The 18,133-nt window shown below is 41.4% G+C and overlaps 1 protein-coding gene and 1 long non-coding RNA gene across 8 annotated transcripts in view; one reads left to right on the top strand and one right to left on the bottom strand.

Moving 5' to 3' along the window:
• Positions 1–8,983, bottom strand: part of LOC122788092 — a 159,064-nt gene extending 150,081 nt beyond the window's left edge. Inside the window, exon 1 of the long non-coding RNA XR_006362605.1 lies at positions 8,904–8,983. This is a non-coding gene — a long non-coding RNA (uncharacterized LOC122788092). The remainder of the gene's footprint in view (positions 1–8,903) is intronic.
• Positions 8,984–9,051: 68 nt separating this feature from the next.
• The window catches only part of MSL1 (MSL complex subunit 1), a 1,034,461-nt gene continuing 1,025,379 nt past the window's right edge, over positions 9,052–18,133 (top strand). Inside the window, exons 1-3 of one of the 7 annotated variants that reach the window (XM_044055021.1) lie at positions 9,056–9,303; positions 11,794–11,875; positions 16,848–16,901. The gene's annotated coding sequence lies outside the window, so the exon portion shown is untranslated. Of the gene's footprint in view, positions 9,304–9,341; positions 9,384–11,793; positions 11,884–16,230; positions 16,345–16,847; positions 16,902–18,133 lie in introns of those variants that run through there. The other 6 variants (XM_044055022.1, XM_044055026.1, XM_044055020.1 and 3 more) reach the window with 6 other exon arrangements.

The raw sequence follows: 18,133 nt of genomic DNA, 5'->3' as shown, positions 1-18,133 counted from the left end.
TGAATGCAACTCCATGTGGCACACAGGTGTCCACAGAGGCAAGGTGGGGAACCAAAGGTGAGGGAGCCAGTAAGTGGGAAAGACAAAATGCCAATAGTGGGTTGCCTTGAGACAACAGGGGTACTAAACTACCATCCTGCAGATGTCCTGAGAGGGAAGGATTTGGATGAGGCAGTACTATGTACTTATGCAGTTACATGCAGTGAGGCTAGAAGACAAGCATGTGGGTCTGGTAGCCTGGGGGAGACCCAAACAGACTGCATAGTTGCAGCCAGGACTGGTGAGGTGGTTACTTCAAGGAGTGAGCTACGCTGTAGCAGTGAGACTGAAGGTGAGCCACAGCTGCTTGCGAGTACTGATGTTCCCTTGGACAGGGTAACTGCAAAGGTAGAGGTGAGTGGTAGTACCCAGGTTGACAGTGAGGCACCACTGTCAGAGGATGCCAGACTTCCTGTGGTAGGGGAGCTGGGAAGGGTTATAAGGAGAGAGTTGAGACAGGCTCAGCTCTCAGATCCTACATCGCAAGGCCTGAGGCAGGCAGCTAAGGAGGCACCTGATTCTCAAGGAAAGGAGGAATCTGGATACTGGGATAAAGGGTTACTATACAGACAGTGGACCCCTGAGGGAGGGCTAGAAGGTATAGCAGTTGGTAGTGCTTAGAGCCTACCATCTGGCACTTCTAGCCATAGCCCATGATATTCCCTTTGCAGGTCATATGGGCATAAAACGTACAAAGAGGCGTATTATGCAAAACTTCTATTGGTCTGGAATTTCCAGAGATGTAACAGGCTACTGCAAGACCTGTAAGCAGTGCCAAAAGGTAGGCAAGGCAGGAGACAAGGTGAGAGCTCCTTTGATGCCTTTGCCTGTGATTGAGGAACCATTTCAGAGGGTAGCTATGGATATTGTGGGTCCTCTGAGAACTCCAGGTTCCACAGGGAAAAAGTATATCCTAGTGGTAGTGGATTATGCTACACGATACCCTGAGGCAGTGGCTTTGTCCTCCATCAAGGCAGAGAAGGTGGCAAATGCTTTGTTAAGAGATTTTCAGCAGGGTAGGTTTCCCAAAAGAAATACTGCCTGACAGAGGTGCCGATTTCATGTCAGACCTGCTGGCTTGTCTGTGGAAGTCCTGTGGGGTGAAGCACATGAAGACCACCCCCTACCATCCCCAGACTAATGGTCTTGTTGAGAGGTTAAACTCTACAATCAAGTCCATGCTACGGGCATTTGCAGATCAGTTTAAGAGAGAGTGGTACAAATATTTGCCCCATCTGTTTGCTTACAGAGAGGTTCCTCAGGAATCCACTAGTTTTTCACCCTTTGAGTTGCTGTATGGGCATAGGGTGAGGGGACCTCTAAATTTAATTTGAGATGAGTGGGAAGGTGAGTGCGACACTCACAAGGAGTCTGTTTTGGCATATGTCCTAAACCTCAGGGCAAGGATCAGGGAACTCATTGGCTTGGCCCAGGAGATCCTGGCAGAAGCCCAAAAACAGAAAAAGGTGTGGTATGACAGCAATGCTCGAGCTAGAGTATGCTGTGGGGCAGCAGGTAATGGTTCTCATTCCTGTCAGACACAACAAACTGCAAGCAGCTTGGGAGGATCCCTACAAGGCGGTAAGAAAGGTAAGTGATGTTAACTACATCGTGGAACTGCTAGGCAGATGGCCAGGGCACAAATTGTACCATGTTAACATGATGAAACCTTACCATGATAGAGAGTCCCGTGTGCTGAGCATTTGCAGTGGACTGCAGGAGTCTGAGAGAGATCTTGGGACTGACCTCCTCAGTGAGGCTCGGGCTGACACCTCAGTGGAAGGGGTAGCAATGTCCCAGCAGCTATCTCCTACCCAGGTTCGAGAAATCCGAGCAGTGTTGCAGGAATTTGGGGACATGTTCACTGGGAAACCAGGGTGCACCAGGTGGATACAGGACCCCAAAGGTCTATTAGGCAGGCCCCTTATAGGATGCCTGAGAGAGTCAGACAGACTCTAAGGGAGGGAGGAGGTACAGGAGATGTTGGAACTAGGGGTGATTCAAGAGTCCAACAGTCCCTGAGCCTCCCCAGTGGTGCTGGTGCCAAAGAAGGATGGCAGCACCAGGTTCTGTGTGGATTTCAGGAAATTAGTCACACAGAGTTGGATGCTTAGCCCATGCCTAGGACAGATGAGGCCCTAGAACAGCTGGGTGGGGCTAAGTATCTTACAACCATTGATCTTACCAAGGGTTACTGGCAGGTGCCCTTGACTCCCAGTGCTACAGAGAAGTCAGCCTTTGTGACTCCTTTTGGCTTGTATGAGTTCACAAAGATGCCCTTTGGGATGAAGAATGCCCCAGCGACTTTCCAGAGGCTGGTAGATAATATCCTAGCAGGAGCAGGAGGGTTTGCCCTTGCTTACCTAGATGACATTGCCATCTACAGCCATTCCTGGCCAGAGCACCTTCAGCATGTCAGGGAGGTGCTGGGCTGACTACAGAGGGCAGGGCTGACCATTAAGCCAAGCAAATGTCAGGTGGGTATGGCGGAGGTCTCCTACCAAGGACATAGAGTGGGGAGTGGTAAGATAAGGCAAGAACCTGCCAAAGTGGAAGCCATTCAAGCATGGCCTGCACCTGTTACCAAAAAGCAGGTGAGGGCATTTTTAGGGACAGCAGGCTACTACAGAAAGTTTGTCCCCAGTTCTGCCATAGCTGCTCCCCTCACAGACCTGACAAGGATGAACAGGCCAGATAAGGTAGTGTGGACCCCAGCATGTGAGCAGGCATTCCAGAAGCTTAAGTAATCTTTGGGAGGACCCCCCTGTGTTAGCCAGTCCAGATTACAGCAAAGAATTTGTTGTGCAAGTGGATGCTTCGAACCATGGTGTGGGGGCTGTACTTAGCCAGATTTCTTCAGAGGGGGAAGAGTACCCAGTGGTTTATCTCAGTCATAGGCTCCAACCTAGGGAGGAATGCTATGCAGCTGTAGAAAAGGAATGTCTAGTCATAGTGTGAGCACTGCAGAAACTTCATCCTTATCTGTATGGAAGGAAATTCACTGTAATGACAGATCACAACCCTCTAACATGGATAAACAGAGTCAGCCAGCAAAATGCCAAGTTACTAAGATGGAGCCTGGGGTTGCAAGCATATGATATGTCAGTGCAGCACAGCAGTCGGAGTAGCAATGCCAATGCAGATGGGCTCTCAAGACAGGGAATGGGATAAGGTATACTCAGATAGACCTAACCCTCTCAAGCGGCGTTTCTCAAGGGTCACTTGAAAAACTAGCTTGAGTTCTCCAGGGGGGGAAGAGATGTGAAGATTGGGTAGAGAGGGTGAAGGCTGCCAGCCTAGTCAAACAGAATTTGATACATAATTCTGGCATTTGTAAATATAAATGTAAAATACAGGCTTGTGTCTTAAATGTAAAGAAATGCTATTTCAACAATGTGGCAACATTGTCATCTGCTGTTGGAAAACTAAGTCAAACAATTCTTATTGGTCCTTTAAAATTAAAATTACATTGCGTCTATTCCTTTGAAGTTAGAATTTGGAGTCGATGAGTCTGGAGTAAGCATCCTACCTATTGTTTTAAGGCTAAAGTTAATGATCAGAATTTACATACGGAATGTCCTTTATTGCTCAAAGTGTAAAAGAATATAAATGTAGTTTCTGTGGCCTGGGAACCAGGAAAGTGTAAACAAATAATGTAATGTTTTATCAGAACTGCAGTTTCAATTTAAACAGTGAGAACCAGAAATTATGAAGCATTTTGACTATCCAGCTCAGCACTGCCTATGCTCTTAAGTAAGTTGTTTTAGAAGTATGTTTTCTTGTAGAAATAGCTAGGACTATAAAGATTAGACTAAGTGTTTTTCTGTTATATCAGAAGTTTCCTACTGTATTGTTTTAGGTTTCTGTGTGATCTCTGAACTCTTGAATAGCACTGTGGAGTAATAGTATTGTCTTGAGTTTTTAGTATTTATTATTAAACATTTTAAAAACCTTTTAACTGTGGCTGGTTTATGTAGAGATAATCAAGCTCTAGAGTACATTGCATGCTTATAAGTGATCTTGTAATAAGCCCTTCCAAAGCCTTAAGATTGCTTACGTTACACTACTATTGGATAATAATATTGCACAGTAATAATTGGACACCCTTTTAAGGGCCTTGGGGTAGCTGATAAATATTAGCTGGTGGTGGCAGTGATTACTACCATATAGTCTGGATAAAAGGGGCACAGCTGGAGAATCTGTGTCAGCCTTTCCCAGGAGTGTCTGTGAAGTTGTATAAATACTTATCTCAAAGTGTGTGTGTGTGACAGCTACTTGGGCAGGGACACGAAGCACTGGTTGGACAGTGAGGGTACTGGAGGTTAGTTTGCCAGCTAGGCTGAGATCTGGACCCCATAGCTGTGCCAGTGGGGAGTCTTATTGGGGACCTGGGGAGCAAGGGAGCGACCAGCCCCAGACTGACTGTGATCTGTGTGCACTTAAAGGAAATTGTACTTTACTGTGTGCATTTGTTATCCTTTCCTCTTATATGAGACGCCCTGTCTGGTGTTAGTGGTGAGGATGGAGGCTCCTTGATTGCTGGGCCAAAGCACAGCCATCACAAGTGTATTTCAGACTACAGGGGTTCCAGGTGTCCACATATTTAGATGACTGGCACCTACCCACACTGACCAGGGATCTAGTAGACTTCTTGCTCCATCTTGCCACACATTTGGGACTTACAGTCTATCCTGCAAAGAGTCAGCTAACACCAACACAGCAAATACAGTTTATCAGATATCACCTGAATACAAATTCTCAGGTAGTCCAACTTCCCTGCATCAGGTAGCTTCAGAGGTTCTTCTGCACCCTTGCCCCCCCCCAGCAAGACAAATTCTCAGACTTTTGGGTTTAACGGGTGCTCGGCCACTCTGGTTCATCAGGCAAAATACTACAGGAGAGTTCCACAGTGGACTCTTTCTGTTCAGTTGTCCTTGCTGTCTTACCCCCTGCATACATGGATACACCTCACACCAACATGTAGAAAACACATCAGTTGGTAGTTGACCTCTGCCATAGTATCAAAGTATTGATCATTCTCCTCCCCACCCCAATAGCCACAGGAACCCTAGGCACTTCCCTTCTGGGGTGAGGGGCATTTTGAATGGAAGACAGTTTAAGGTTCTTGGTGATAGACGCCAATGTCTTGGAGATGAAGGCAATCCTTCTAACGCTGCAGGAGTTTCAAGACTCCCTCCCTTACAGCGTGATCTCCACATGGACAACACGGTAGTAGTCTGGTATATCAACAAGTAGGGAAGGACCTGATCATATCCACTTTGCCACGAAGCCATGAAAGTTTAGCAATGGCCGATGTGTTCCCATAACATTTTCACTGCAGAGTTTTATGCCAAGAGTAGGCCCTAAATCAGACAGCGACAACACAAATGTTCAATCACTGGAGTCAACCTTGCTGCAATGTTTTGCTTTGTACCTAAACAAGTACAGCAGAAACTTTGCCCTGATCCCTCCACAGGGTCAAGCACAGAGGGATGCTCTACAACTGGCCTCCTGGTCTCCTTTATGCCTTTCTTCTCTTAACAGAATTTCTTCAGAAAGCCAAAAGGTGCAAGGCCAGAGTTAACCTCATCGCCTCCTTTTGGCCCTGGCAATTTTATTTTCCCTTCTCCTAACCTCATGTAGTACATCTACCTTGGGTATTGGATCCTCATCCAGATTTATTTAACATTTGTTTACTAGGAAGGCCCAAGTGGAACAGAGCCCATTTCCTGTGAAGGCCCGGGGAGAAATGCTCCAGATGCATGTCTTTAGAATGTGGGAGGAAACCGGAGCACCCGGAGAAAACCCGCACAAATGCAGGAAGGGCATGCAGCCTCCACACAGAAGGCACCCCAGCACAGAATCAAACTGGAGAACCTTTTGCTGTGAGGTGACAATGCTAACCGCTGCACCACTACACTACCCAGATCTTCTTAATCACCCATCCAGTCAGCCTCACTGAGACCTGAAAACCCTAAAATTAACTGTTTTTTTCAGTTTTAATGGTGGCTAGAGAAGCCACGCTTTCTACACCAGTGATTCATATTTTATCATTTTTATAGAAAATGAATAGCAAATGGAGAAAGTTCACCATATGGGCTTCCTCCAGAAGACTAGACTCTTTCAAATCCCCTCTCCCATCCATTCTGGATTTCCTTGCAGAGTTTTTTCACAAAGAATCCAGCTTCCGAACCATCGAGATATAATTAACCATTTCCAATTTTCACACAGGGCAAAATCAGACTTCGATTGCTTCTTTAAAAGATATTGAAAACTACTGAAAACATGAAGGAAACCTCCATGTTAAGATCGCAAATCAAGGATCCAGTTCCCTAGGGGTATTACTACCATGCTTCAAGCTATTTCAGCCTGCCTCAATAGCAGATTTAAACTTGCTTTCTTGGAAAACTCTCTTTCTGGAGGCTGTTAAGCATGCAAGGAGGATCTCTGAGTTGCAGACTTTATCATTCAGGCCCCCGTATCTGTTTTTTTGTTTCATCAGGATGGAATATCTTTGACAACAAATCCTCACTTTCTCTCAAAGGTGGCCTCTGAAGCAAATCTTAATTAGACTATCAACCTATCAGTGTTTTACCCAAAATTTTCTGACAAAGGGGGCATATACATTTGTCAACTCAGGTTTTATTTATACATGGCAAGGGTTATTCAGAAATCTGATCAGCTATTCATTGCTCTTTTTAAAGTTAAACTTGGTCAAGGACTATCTAATGTAACTCTACCCAAATGGTTTTCCCCACTGTATATTTATGTATGAAAAATTGGAATTGACTTTGCATGGCAAACCAAATGCCCATTCTACTATGGCGGTAGATACTTCAACTGTCTTTATAGGTAAGGCTCCAGATGAGATTTGTGCTGTAGCCACTTGGTTTACTGTCCATCCATACTTTTGTGTCGCACTACAACCTGGATATATAATCCAGATCTCATACACAGATTCTTTGGTTCCATCATTGTCAGGAATATCCTTTCCTTGATTCCACCCAAGTGTCTTAGTATCTCTAGATTATATCCCAAAGGTTGAATTGGATGAAGCATAGAGAATAAAAATACCATACTGCTATAGCCATGTTATCTTTTAGTCCAGTTCAACATCCCTCCGTCCATCTGCCAGATGAAATTGCCATTTTTAGACTCTAGTCAAACAGTTGCACCTGACTAAGGGCCTTGTCTTTGGACAGATTGTTTCTTGCTGTTTTTCATGTTTCCTTCATTACTGCCCACTATGTTAAGTAGGCCTGTATATTTTTATGGGATAAAATCTTATGTCAAGAAGCAGGAAAACTCAATCTGAGGAATTATGGGTAAGACAGGAGTCAGAGCCCTGAATCCAAGCTTCTGAAAAAGTACCAAGGTCAGATCCAGACATATCTGAAAACCCAAAGGTTGAACCTGGCAAAAACAAGACAGCAAAGATCTATTGTTATGGTAAGCAACTTTCCTTTTCACTCTCCACAAAGAAAAAAATAAAATAAGATAAAACATATAAATGTTTGGTAGTTTTACATTTACCATTGCAGATTACTAACAGTCCCCCCCACCAAATAAATAAGTATGAGAATCCAACCAAATGGAAAATACATTATTCAATAACAAACATTATATAGAGAAAAAACAATGACATCATTTGAATCACTACACTAACAAATACCCCCTCCCAATAAATAAAAAAAAAACATATAAATGTTTGGTAGTTTTACATTCACCACTGCAGATTACTAACAGTCCCCCCGCCAAATAAATAAGTATGAGAATCCAACCAAATGGAAAATACATTATTCAATAACAAACATTATACAGAGAAAAAACAATGACATCATTTGAATCACTACACTAACAAGTACCCCCTCCCAATAAATAAAAAAATGATATTTTGACAGCTTTACATACTTAAGATTCCTACTTAATGATTATACTTTCTCACAACATTTTAAAAGATATCAGAAAAAATACACATATACTTTTGTGCATTCAGTCATACATATTAAATAAAAGCACTGGTAACTTTTCTTTATACAAAATGCACATTGCATCTTCAACAGATCACAGTAGTGTCTCAGAACAAGAAGTTCCCAGTTCATTTCTCAGCTGGGGTGCCTTCTGTGTGAAATCTGCATGTCCTCCCTGGGCTCTAGTGGGTTTCCTCCCCGATTCCAAAAACATGCAGTAAGTGGCTTGGACATTCTAAAACTGACTACAGGCGTGTATGCGCATGCCAGTAGGGGGTATAGGAGAGGGCTACCCACCCAGCAGTGTAAACCTTGGCTCTAGAGGTCTGTCACTGTTGGACTGTCTCTGTTGAAGCAACACTCTGACCCTGTGTGCAAACAATGGGAAAAGGGGCTATGAATGAATGGATACAGGTTTCTCGTACCTGAAACTGCAGTTATAAACAGACTAAGTTAGCACATAAAATTAGTACCTGCGGTTTAACCATTTTATTGCCAATCTATGTATCTAAACTGCTTTAAATTTAAACCAGTTATTCCTACATGCTTTACATCAATGCTGCCCACACACATTTTCACATAACTAATATTTGCAAACTTATCAGTAGTTTCCACATAATTTCAAATTAGAAAAATTAATCAAAATAAAAAATACACAAAATTACATCATGATGAGAATGGTTTACTCTCTTAATGTAAGCACTTTTATAGCCATGCCACATATGTAGTAAACAAGTTTTACATTTAAATCAACACTTTTAACCTTTAAAAAAACATAATTACGCATTAAAATATAACTATTCACCGACCATTAAAATACAGCAGTATACCTCATCATTATTAAAATATAAGCATAGAGCGTTTATTAAAAATGCAAACATAAAACCTCCTCACTTGCTACTAATAAATATATCGTGCGGCAAATGGCCGACTGCGCGTGAAGTTATCGTGCAGCAAATGGCCGTCCACTTCCTTTCCCGCTAGATGGGCGATAGCTGGGTCCTCCTCAACTCCTCCCTTTCCCTGCCCCATGATGTCAGTCGTAACGTCAGTGGGGGTACTTTCAGCCATGGGAATCTAGCCACAACCGGGAAGGGTCGTAGGACGGGGAGAAAAGGGAAAACAAAGATATTTGTTTAGGATTAAAGTTAAAACGCAGTGAACTCATATATGTAAACTTGTTGGACTGTGTCCGATTTTGACTTAAAGGGAGTAGGGAGTTGGAACGTTCTTAGCGCCCATGTTGTTCCGCTTAGGGAGAGCCGGAGACAAGAGCAGCAGCAACCGATGCGAGGTGAGTGAGGAGCTGCAAGAAACTGGAGATTGAAAATCTGCATTGAAGAGACTAATGGGGCCTCGCTGAGACAGGGGATGGTAATCTTAAGTCTGTTAAAACTGGCATTTTGTTTGAGTGCTATTGTTTGGGTGGTTTTGTAGGGTAGCAGACCTGTAGTTTATTAGTGAGGAGAGGAAAGAATCTTGATGAAGTTTTGTTTATTTATTTATTTATTGTGGGTGTAGTTTATTTAAGCACAGTAAATACGCATCCTTTTGTTGATAAAAAGTGCAAGCTTTTGTAATTGCTTTTATGTGCATAATTTAGAAGCATAAAAGTGCGGTGGGGTTCAAGTATCTCACCTACTGGTAACGTTTCTGGGCAGTGTTTTTATGACTGTTTTTGGTATTTTTAGAATGTTGATTAGGAAGGAAAGCAAGGGGTACAGTTTGTTGCAGAATATCCCGTGGGTGGATTACCTGACTTTTCCCGATGAGAAATACTGGTAATTTCATTTGGGGGAAAATGCAAGGCAAGTGTTGTGGTGATTTTTTTATTTATTTTTTTGGCAGGGCATTGTTGACATGTTGTTTTAGTACTTGACAGTCCAAGACCCACATAATGCATTTAAGTTTTTTTTTTTTGGGGGGGGGGGGGGCATTCATGGGGGTTTGGTGATTTACAAGATCACATTAATTACAGAGATGGTGATATTGGGAATCTTTGCAAGGTGTTGAGAAATAGGTGAATTAAAGGCACAGTGTCTTAAGGCTTTTTTTAAAGAATGATTCCCTTAGTGGTATAGGTAGCAGTATGTTAAGTTGCTGTTTCTTCTGCACTAGGTAAGTGTGTGTATGTCAAGAAGGAAGCACATAGTGTTTGTGCTCAAAAGATGAACGTTCCACATCACGTTCCACATCACCTGTCCATCTGGAGTACTAAAATGTTAGAGGATACATTTTTTGGATTAAATCTTTCCAGATAGTACAGAGTTTGCCTCTTGATGAAAACTTGCATTTGACCCAATTACTCTGATCTTTTATTACACACTTTTAAACTGCAAATCCTAGTTTAATTTAATTCCCTCCACTTTTATTCTTTTGTTTGTGCTTACCGAAAGGTGTTTCGAATCATCTTACAGTCTAAAATACCTGCCCGCCTAATGTATTCAAATGGATTTATTCCAGTTGTTATAGACCTTTTTCTGACGTGAGAACCACCACATCTCTATCTCCTGTTTAATGTTCTCCAGTTATTTGTTTTAGAGCAGTGTTTTGACAAAGATGAGAACCACCCCATCACTTCCTTTATTTTAATGCACCTTCATTTTTATTTTGTGTGAGAAGTAACTTAACAGCTGTTACTAGAGTTGCCATTCATTTTGTATATAATACATTATTTTATAAAGGTTATTAAATTGTGTTCCGTGTGCACTATTGTGTCCCAGTCTAGATGCAGCTCTATAGCCATTTCACTTTTGCAATGAAGTTCTTGGTTACTGTCGTTTTCTTACCTTCTCCAGACTGTATACTGATACTGTTTTCTGTTTTTTCGTGTGGACGTGTTTACCAATTTTTTTTTTTTTTTTTCTGGAATAACTGTTGGTTTGTGTTTCCAGATAAGTAATTTTTAGTATGCCCCACAGTGCTTTAGATACACCTATGTTTTGGATGAGGGTTATATTATAGTATGGAAGCAGAGTTTGGCATTGTTTCTGAATCTCGCTGTTGTGTGGTTCTCATACACTTCTGCCACCTTAAATGTGTGTGCTATAACCTCTGTAGCCTCACATTTTTTAAATAAGTGATTGTTGGGTAATATTTTGAGTACCAGACTCGTTTAGTGTTAACTGTGTAGATTTTCATATGCCTTGACTCTCAGCTTGTACACTTTTTGTGCTGTGTTGTGCTATTTGTGGAGACCTCTGTTTGTTTCAGGTGCTTTTTTGATGTTATTTTGATGAATAAAAGCTGTTGCAATCTTTATATGAGTGTCTGCCATGACAACCCCACTGTATTTTTTAACCTAGTTCCAACAGAAATAAACAATTGGGATTACATTACTGGTTGTGATTGACAGCATGCTGTAAAAATGCATAGTCAGAGAGAGAGTTTGACCCAGTGGGAAACTGTTCAGTAAATACATTGCATATCTAGTGTGTTTGGATTTACCTTGTTGCTGAAGCGAGCAGGATTACAGAGCTATCGTAGTGTTTTGGAAAGTGAATCCCAGGTGGAGGGAACTACAAAAGAGATGACTGTCTTCCCAATAATAGCTTGTATGTTGTAACTGTGAATTGATATGGGGTGTGGTGCTTTTGTCAGTGCAGTATGTCCAAAGCATGCATTTCAAACTGAAAAGCATTTTATACTACTATCAGACATGTATCAGTCATTTTTGAAGTTTCTAGTTCATGTTTGCGTCTTTGGGTTTAATGAGGCAGAAAGTGCACTTTAAAGGGCTAATTTATAGGAAAGTGACAGAAGTATTATTTCTGTTTTATTCTAGGACCTTGATCTCAAGATCGCTGGGTGGTCCATAAGTTTGGGAGGTCCATAAGCTTGGGAAGGTGTGTGGATTGCATAGACTAGTAAGTAGGTCAGTTTTTGAGTCCTTCTGCACACATGCCTGCATTGACTTTTGGGGATGATTATGGCTGCATGAAAGATTCTCATTTTGATCTTTGTTGTCTTCTTGTACCCATCACAGCCTGTAGGTTAAAGAGAAAATATCTGCTTAGTTGTGTATAGGATCATTTTGAGTATTTCAGGTGATTTTTCAGGAAAGCATCAAATTTGTGTGTGTGGTATTGCTACAGTCTTGCAAGCATGGAACTGTGAACCAGAACTGTGGATGGGGCTCTCTACTGAATTAACAAAATGGACTTGTCATGCATGCTTCCATTTCTATGTATGGGAACAGTAAAACATTAAAGACTTACAGGCCAGAGTTACCTTTTTTAGTGCCACTGTATATGCTAAGAGTGAACATTTTAGTTAGCTCTTCATGCAGCAGTAGTTAGTAGAAAGCTAAAAGCCCTCAAGACACTACAGATCCCAGCATTCTTTGCAGATGACATCAAAATAAGCAGCAGAGGGCGCTTCAGATATCAGTAATGCATGGTCCGATAACTGTAAGCTTTGATTAGTAACTGTATCGTTGGTTTTGCTCCAGGTTTAGCTGTAGAAAGTGTACCCCCCATTCTCCAGAGCACTACAGACTTTTGATTAAAAAAAATCAACAACCTGTGCCAATTTGGAAATTCAGTGCTGTTTGCAAGTGTGATGTAATCTGTGCTATGTATGTATGTATGTATTTTTTAAAGATGATGTAGCTGGTAGTGGAGTATGGCAGTAAGCATTGTAACCCTAGTGCCATAATACAGTTGTAGAGTTGCAAAATGCTTTGTGCACAGAAAGATATTGAAACTTAGTCTCATACAAATTGTTTGCCCTCACTAACGTACCAGCTGACCAGCAAACTTGTGTTCATAGGTTCATACTAGGCTATCTGCCCTAGGGCATTTATAAGCCTAGTTTTCTTGGAACACTGAATTGCACTGGGAGTGCATGTTGTTTTACAGTAACTTTGTGTGTTGTAATTTAAAATGTGCTTTGCGTAGAATATTATGTTCTACTTAATGCATGCTGTCTTGACCTGGAATGTGCTACAGGAGATGGCTCAGTGGTACAGTGGTTAGCATTGCTGCTTCACATCGCTTGGTTCTTGTCTATGGTGCCTTCTCTGAAGTGTCTGTACATCTTTCCTGTGTTTTCATGGGATTTTGCCAGGTGTTCTGGTTTCCTCCCACATCTCAAAAGGTATGCTATAGTTTAGTAGCTGATTTGGCGATTCTGTAAATTGTCAGATACGGGGTGGGTGTATGCTTTTTGAGTTAGTATCCCCATCAGAATGACTCTGTGCTTTGTTTACTTCACTCTAACTCCTTCATAGACTTTACCAGGTGGTCTACAGGTAATCAACAAAACATTACAGTGCATTAGTGGTGTGGTGTGAGATTACTTGGGGGGGGGGGGGGGGTTGACGCACAAAGCAGACCTCCCAAACAGTGGTGCTACATATGTGACAGTTAAAAATCCAAAAACAAAACTAATAAATCCAAACCAAGGCAGAAACAGCTGAATTGAAACACCAAAGAAATAGCGTATACTGCTTTATTATCCGCTTTCGTCTACAGACTTCATCTGATGAAGTCTGTAGACGAAAGCGGATAATAAAGCAGTATACGCTATTTCTTTGGTGTTTCAATTCAGCTGTTTCTGCCTTGGTTTGGATTTATATGTGACAGTTAACTGATTTTTTTTCCCTCAAACAGTGTGATTACTGCTGTTTATTAACAGCAAGCACATTTTTTCTTCTTATGAATTCTCTGACAACTGTAGCTCTGTCAGCTCTCTGGGTATGGGAGTGGTGAATGCTTTGCTATTGCAAGATAGTCATAAGGTTATGTATAGGCCAGTGGGTGTGTACATGAGTGTGCGTCTCCTGTATGCAAATGATTTTAGTTGTACTTGGGTAGATGTATTGATTTAGAAATGTTCAGAAAAAAATTGCTTTGGGACATTTAGCAGAATAAGGCTTATATATGCATGTATGTATGGGACACACCCACACTTATCCTTGTCTGCAGCATTGTTAGAGCAAGTGACAGAAAGTATAAAGGCCACTGCTTACGGAAAAGTGTTCACCCAGGGACAGAAGATGTATGCAGTAAAACTCCTCAGTTAACTGGCACCCATGGGGATTGGTAGATGCCAGATAACTATAGTTTCTGGTTGCTTGAGAGTTACTATTAAAAACGGGCATAATACTGTACCCTACACTATTTCTTTGGTTTGGCTTGTTCTCAGGTTGGGGAGAGAGGAAATTTATTTGTATCTTCCCTTTTAAAACTCTAAAAAAGGTATGTTTTTTGGGGGGGGGGGGCAGAAAGTGCAGCCCATGAAAATTGTACTGTTTTTTCGCTAGTTGCTTGAGTTCCAGTTAACTGACAGTTTACTGTATATCGTGTGAAGTGCTTTACTTTTACATTTCCAATATATATATATATATATATATATATATATATATATATATATATGTATATAAATAGGGTTGTAAGTATATATATATATATATATATATATATAAAAAAAAAAAAGTGTAGCAATGTTGGTATCACCTGGAAGGCAATATGATTTACCGTGGAGTGTCTGTGCGGAACATATGATGGCAAATAAGACTAGTTGACCCACCTGATCTGCCTAAATTTACTACTTGAAATTTTTTTCATTTTCCCCACCTTCACAAACACGGAGTTAGGTACGTTCCGTGTCCCCCCCCCCCCACACACACACACACCCAGTTCAGGGCTGTACATAAGTTATTGTGTAGACCATGTACCATCTTTGTTGCTGTTTTTTGATCTGCATTTGTCTTATGTCTTCGTAATGGTGAGGTCTGCCTTTTTAAAGTTGTTTCAGGATTCTTTATTCTTTAAATGGATTGGAATTTGTCTCCCACATCCTGAGGACTAATATTAACTGGAATTTCAAACTGCTTTTGTGAGCACTGGACAGAAGTATTTTAGTGAGTCTGTCTTCCTTTACTTTCTGACCCCAGTCTTCACTCCATTTAAATTGTTTTTACTACCATTTTTTTGTCTGACTTGACTCTGTTTCCATCAGTGGTGAAGCCACTGTCTCTTATTTAGTTTATACCATTTCTTCTTGACTTGGAATTATATTCTGGCCATTTTCTTTTCAGATGAGTCCTATTTTACAGATGCACTGTGTAATTTTTTTTCCTGTAGTTTTGCTGCTTGTACACTAAGGTTTTTAATTTTTTTTCCCCTTCAATATACGCTTGCTTTTTGTATATGATCGTTGCTTCTTTGATAGCAGTGGTCGTCTCAGTGTTTGCTAGAACTTTCCTGAAGAGTTATTAATTTGTAAAAGAATGTGCTGTCTTGAGGTTTAGGATCGTCACTTTTAACTGGCTCAGCTCTGTAGTGAAACTGATTTTGAGGTTTGCGGTTTGCTTTTGAATGTCCACCAATTTCCAGAGATTCTGTCTCCCAACCCTAGGCCCAATACTTCTCTCTCAAAAGTAGTCTTGAGGCTTGTTTGATTATCAGTCTGCTGTTTGGTTTGTCTGCATTCATTGTCTTCCACTTAAAACCTGGTTATTTTGCTCCATATAAAAGTACGACATACACTTTTACCATCCCAAAGATGCTGTCACTTTCATATCTTTCTCTGAAGAAGAGGTCTTAAATGATGTACAGTGTGTTGCCATTTTCTCAGTTAGGAGTCACAGCTCCTTTCCCTTTATTTACTGCATTTTCTACTGCTTTGATCACCTTCTTGTATATTAGGAGGAGTATATTTCTTTTTTCATTACAACTGTGTAGAGTTAAGAACAGTGGACCATATGTGTCTGCACATGTTGAGTACAAATTATACATAAGTACTTGATGCTTTCCGGTGTAAATGGATCCCTGTTTGAAATTGTATGGAAAAAGAAGTATCTGTAATGCCTTTGGTAAGGTAATCTAGTGTCCCCATTAATCCATGACTAGCTCTTTTCTGGGAGGAGTAAGGGGGGTGTGGATGACAGTTTTGCAAATGGTGAAGTAACCAAATAGCTGTTAAATTGTAATTAAACAAATGAATACATGGTAAATACTACTGCTGAATTTAACCATACTACTATGTTTTTGTAAAATGTGGAGTGATTTAGTTAATGAGCAGTAACATCACCACTGTAGTGTCTGGTTTAAGTTGAAATCATAAACTGGTCTAGTGTTCATAACAGTTGCCACTGTATTGCTCAGAGATGCTTTTCCATTTACTACTATTCTGTTTCTGGCAAATTATTAAAATATTGCTCTGCTTAGTAGATAACATTTGTTTTGCTTTTTGGCTAGACAGTAGGTACTGATAATTCCCTTCATTTGTTTTGTGTTTTTTGCTTAATCCATGAGGGAAGTATTAGTGCTGCTGTTTTCCCTGTTCATCACTCTCCTGATGATTTTACATAGCATTGGAATGGATATTAGTAAGTATTCTTTCTTTAAGTGGCTAAAGCTTATTGGTGATTTTCAGTGCTGTGCTTGCTTGTCATATCCTCTAGATGGGCATAAGTGCCTGCTAAGGGAACTGTTAATGTAGTTGCTCTTTGCTAATCTCTTAGGTTGGGTATATATTACCGTGCTAGTACGGACTAACATCCTTTCGAGCAGCTCTCCCAGTCCCTTTTGAAATCCAATGTGCATCTATTGTTTAACAGTTTACATAAACCCTTGACACTGAAATCACTCTGTTTTTCTTTAGCCCTGTCATGGTTAGGTAGTAGCTCTGAGAATATTTCTACTTGACTTGGACTTTTCCAGATTTTGTCCAAGTAATGCAGTGCCATGAACTCTCTCCAGCTAGGAAATTTAGTTTATTCCATAAAGTATAGTGTGTGTGTGTGTACATATGCCAGTCTGTAAGATGTATTTGTTTTTATTTTTGCATTGTACGAGCTACTTACCAGTGTCCTTTTTTTCTATACTGTAGGTGCTTTCCCAGAAGATACTTTGCTGGCTGGAATGTTGAAGGCATTTTTGAGAAGTAAGAGGTTTGCACCAGTGTGAAACAACAAGTCTTTCCTCAACACTTTGTAGTCCATGCCTTGTTGTTCTGTATATGTATTTTATTTTTTGGAAGGGGGCAGAGTAACAAATTGAATGTTTGAGGTGTAGAGGTTTATGCTGTTCTGTTAAGACATTTTACAGCGGTACAACCAGATGGCTTAGTGGTTAAGGTCTTCGCCTCCCATGCACAAGGTACAAAGTTTCATCCTGACCTCTGACCAGTGCCTGTTTGGTGTTTGCATGTTCTCCCTGTGTCTTTGTGGTTTCTCCCATGTCCTAAAAACATGCTGAGAGTTTCCATCTCAAACTCACCAATGGATGGAGCTGTGGGCAACAGCACAGACTGTACGTGCTGCCCTATAGGGGGAAGAGTTGTACAGACCAACCGCTTTGGACATCTACTGTGGTGCGCAGTATCCTCAAGATAGGAGAACACAGATCACAGACTGCGCGTCGTGGCAGGGCTAGCCACTCAACGGTGTAAAATATGGCTTTTGGTGATTCTGTATTGTTGACAAATGTCGCCAAATATGGGCATGGGTAGTTACCGTGATAAGTGGGTTGAGGACCCAGCCTACTCTGACCCATGCCAGGGACCCTTGCTAACGATGGGAGGGGTGTATGTGCCCGCCATAAAGCCCAGCAGCCCTGGGTCAATACGCTACTGGCTGGTGTCTAGCTCCCCAGCGTGGGTTACCTGGGATAGCTCTGTTGAGCAAAAGCTGGACGCAAAACCAACCAACCTGCCAAACATGAACTGAGAATTGCTATGTTTAATGTAGGTTCACTGACAGGACACAGCTTGGAAGTGGATGACATGATGATACAGAGGAGGCTGGAGATTCTATGTATCCAAGAGATGAGATGGAAGGGCAGTGCAGCAAAGCCACTTGGCTTGGAATCCAGAGTCTACTACTCAGGTGGAGGGTAGGCTAGAAATGGTGTAGGAATTGTGATAGAGAGAGAGGCTTCAGAAGGCAGTAAGGGATATCATCAGAATTAATGACTAGACTCATGGCAGTCAGACTCCAGTGTAATGATTGGGCAGTATTCATAATCTCAACCTATGCCCCACAGCAGGGTTGTGATAGGAAAAGAGTGCATTCAGACAGCAGTTGCAGGGTCTACTAGATAAAGCAGGACAACATGAATTTGTGTTGATAATGGGTGATTTGAATGCACATATCGGGACAGACGGAGAACAGGAAA

Source organism: Protopterus annectens, chromosome 13.part0, assembly GCF_019279795.1.
Source record: "Protopterus annectens isolate FY-2018-M chromosome 13.part0, PAN1.0, whole genome shotgun sequence".
NCBI classification, from domain to species: domain Eukaryota; kingdom Metazoa; phylum Chordata; order Ceratodontiformes; family Protopteridae; genus Protopterus; species Protopterus annectens.
Note: the sequence above shows the minus strand (reverse complement) of the source record. Positions and strands in the feature narration are given on the sequence as shown.